The sequence below is a fragment of the Oryx dammah genome, unplaced genomic scaffold (assembly GCF_014754425.2).
Source record: "Oryx dammah isolate SB20612 unplaced genomic scaffold, SCBI_Odam_1.1 HiC_scaffold_9, whole genome shotgun sequence".
NCBI lineage: Eukaryota > Metazoa > Chordata > Mammalia > Artiodactyla > Bovidae > Oryx > Oryx dammah.
In genome coordinates this window covers 35,660,937-35,664,805 of record NW_024070193.1, presented here as the reverse complement: position 1 = coordinate 35,664,805, position 3,869 = coordinate 35,660,937, and the positions used below count along the sequence as shown (strand labels likewise).

General features: G+C 42.9%; 1 non-coding gene across 1 annotated transcript; it reads right to left on the bottom strand.

Moving 5' to 3' along the window:
- Positions 1-2,247: 2,247 nt before the first annotated feature.
- TRNAC-ACA lies at positions 2,248-2,319 on the bottom strand. The gene has a single exon. It is a non-coding gene; the product is annotated as a tRNA-Cys (tRNA).
- Between the last annotated feature and the right edge of the window lie 1,550 nt (positions 2,320-3,869).

The following is a 3,869-nucleotide window of genomic DNA, read 5'->3' as shown; positions in this document are numbered from 1 at the left end:
CAACATCCATTGGATCATAGAAAAAGCAAGGGGGTTCCAGAAAAACATCTCCTTCTGCTTTATTGACTGTGCCAAAGCCTTTGATTAAGTGAAAGAAAGTGAAGTTGCTCAGTCGTGTCAAGCTCTTTGCAACCCCACAGACTGTAGCCAGCCAGGCTCCTCCATCCATGGGATTTTCCAGACAACAGTACTGGAGTGGGTTGCCATTTCTTTCTCCAGGGGATCTTCCCAACCTAGGGATTGAACCCAGGTCTCCCACATTGCAGGCAGACTCTTTACCATCTGAGCCACAAAGGTATTCACATTGACTGAATAGATCACAACAAATCATGGAAAATTCTTAAAGAGATGGGAATACCAGACCAGCTGACCTGCCTCCTGAGAAATCTCCTTGTATGCAGGTCAAGAAGCAACAGCTAGAACCAGACATGGAACAACTGACTGGCTCCAAATTGGGAAAGGAGTACGTAAAGGCTGTATATTGTCACCCTCCTTATTTAACATATGCAGAGTACATCATGAGATATGCAGGTGATACTACCCTTATGGCAGAAAATGAAGAGGAACTAAAGAACTTCTTGATGAAGGTGAAACAGGAGAGTGAAAAAGTAGGCTTAAAACTTAAAATTCAGAAAATGAAGATTATGTCATCTGGTCTCATCACTTTGAGGCCAAAATATGGAGAAACAATGGAAACAGTGACAGACTTTATTTTCTTGGGCTCCAAAATCACTGTGGATAGTGACTGTATCCATGAAATTAAAAGATGCTTGCTCCTTGGAAGAAAAGCTATGACAAACCTGTACAACATTTTAAAAAGCAGATACATTACTTTGCTGACAAAAGTCTGTGTAGTCAAAGCTATGGCTTTTCCAGTAGTCATGTATGAATGTGAGTTGGACCATAAGGAAGGCTGAAGGCTGAAGAACTGATGCTTTCAAATTGTTGGAGAACGCTCTTCAGAGTCCCCTGGACTGCAAGCACAGTCAATCCTAAAGGAAATAAACCCTGAATACATTGGAAGGATTGATGCTGGAGCTGAAACTCCAATAATTTGGCCACCTGAATAGAAGAGCTGACTCATTGGAAAAGATCCTGATGCCGGGATAGATAGAAGGCGGGAGGAGAATGGGATGACAGAGGATGAGATGATTGGATGGCACCTCAATGGACATGAGTTTGAGCAATCTCCGGGAGATGGTGAAGACAAGGAAGCCTGGTGTGCTGCAGTCCATGGGGTCGCAAAGAGCTGGGCACAACTGAGTGAACAACAACAACAAAGTTTGTGGTAATAGCATTTTGGTTTATTTCCCATGATTTTTAAATTTCTAAAAATGTTTTCTTATAATGTTTAGGACAGTGAAATTTTGATTCTTAAATATATGTGACTTTTTTTAAAAAAAGTCAAATCCTAGTGTAGAGTCAGAGAGTATCATCTTGGAGGCACATATTATTAAGTATTAATGTCAAAATTGGAAGTTAGAAAGAGGCTATGTTCTTCATAAAGCTGAATAAATATTATATTTATATATTTGTTGTTTAATTGCTAAGTCTTGTCCAATTCCTTTGCCATTCCATGGACTGTAGTCTTCCTGGCTCCTCTGCCAATGTTTCCAGGCAACAATTCTGGGATTGTTTGCCATTACCTCCTTCAGAGGATCCTCCCGAACCAAGGATCTAACCAGTGTCTCTTGCATTGATAGGTAGATTCTCTGTCACTGAGTTATGCTGCTGGTAAATCGCTTCAGTTGTGTCCAACTCTATGTAACCCCCATAGACGGTAGCCCACCAGGCTCCCCCGTCCCTCGGATTCTCCAGGCAAGAACACTGGAGTGGGTTGTCATTTCCTTCTCCAATGCGTGAAAGTGAAATCGCTCAGTCGTGTCCAACTCTTAGCAACCCATGGAATGCAGCCCACCAGGCTCCTCCATCCATGAGATTTTCCAGGCAAAAAACTGGAGTGGTTTGCCATTGCCTTCTCCACTGAGTCATGAGTGTAGCCCATATTTATATATCAGTTCTATACACGTATAGCTTAAATATATATAACACTATAGTAATATAATTATGAATTTAATAGATAAATATATGAAATTAAATGTACATACATGGCTTAGTAAAATAAAGTCGCTCAGTCAAGTCTGACTCTTGCGACCCCATGGACTGTAGCCTACCATGCTCCTCCATCCATGGGATTCTCCAGGCAAGAGTACAGCAGTGGATTGCCATTTCCTTCTCCAGAGGATCTTCCCAGCCCAGGGATCGAACCTGGGTCTCCCGCATTGTAGGCAGACACTTTACCATCTGAGCCACCAGGGAAGTCTAATACATGACTTGAGTTCAGTTCAGTCGCTCATTTGTGTCCGACTCTTTGCGACCCCATGAATCGCAGCACGCCAGGCCTCCCTGTCCATCACCAACTCCCAGAGTTCACTCAGACTCATGTCCATTGAGTCCCTGATGCCATCCAGCCATCTCATCCTCGGTCGTCCCCTTCTTCTGCCCCCAATCCCTCCCAGCATCAGAGTCTTTAACAATGAGTCAGCTCTTCGCATGAGGTGGCCAAAGTATGGAGCTTCAGCTTTAGCATCATTCCTTCCAAAGAAATCCCAGGGTTGATCTCCTTCAGAATGGACTGGTTGGATCTCCAAGGGACTCTCAAGAGTCTTCTCCAACACCACAGTTCAAAAGCATCAATTCTTCAGCGCTCAGCCTTCTTCACAGTCCAACTCTCACATCCATACATGACCACAGGAAAAACCATAGCCTTGACTAGACAGACCTTAGTTGGCAAAGTAATGTCTCTGCTTTTGAATATACTATCTAGATTGGTCATAACTTTTCTTCCAAGGAGTAAGCGTCTTTTAATTTCATGGTTGCAGTCACCATCTGCAGTGATTTTGGAACCCCAAAAAATAGTCTGACACTGTTTCCACTGTTTCCCCATCTATTTCCCATGAAGTGATGGGACCAGATGCCATGATCTTCGTTTTCTGAATGTTGAGCTTTAAGCCAACTTTTTCGCTCTCCTCTTTCACTTTCATCAAGAGGCTTTTAAGCTCCTCTTCACTTTCTGCCATAGGGTGGTGTCATCTGCATATCTGAGGTTATTGATATTTCTCCCGGCAATCTTGATTCCAGCTTGTGTTTCTTCCAGTCCAGTGTTTCTCATGATGTACTCTGCATAGAAGTTAAATAAGCAAGGTGACAATATACAGCCTTGACGTACTCCTTTTCCTATTTGGAACCAGTCTGTTCTTCCTTGTCCAGTTCTAACTGTTGCTTCCTGACCTGCATACAGATTTCTCAAGAGGCAGGTTAGGTGGTCTGGTATTCCCATCTCTTTCAGAATTGTCCACAGTTTCTTGTGATCCACACAGTCAAAGGCTTTGGCATACTGAATAAAGCAGAAATAGATGTTTTTCTGGAACTCTCTTGCTTTTTCCATGATCCAGCAGATGTTGGCAATTTGATCTCTGGTTCCTCTGCCTTTTCTAAAACCAGCTTGAACATCAGGGAGTTCACGGTTCACGTATTGCTGAAGTCTGGCTTGGAGAATTTTGAGCATTACTTTACTAGCATGTGAGATGAGTGCAATTGTGCAATTATGTGGTAGTTTGAGCATTCTTTGGCATTGCCTTTCTTTGGAATTGGAATGAAAACTGACCTTTTCCAGTCCTGTGGCCACCGCTGAGTTTTCCAAATTTGCTGGCATATTGAGTGCAGCACTTTCACAGCATCATCTTTCGGGATTTGAAACAGCTCAACTGGAATTCCATCACCTCCACTAGCTTTGTTTGTAGTGATGCTTTCTAAGGCCCACTTGACTTCACATTCCAAGATGTCTGGCTCTAGATGAATGATCACAT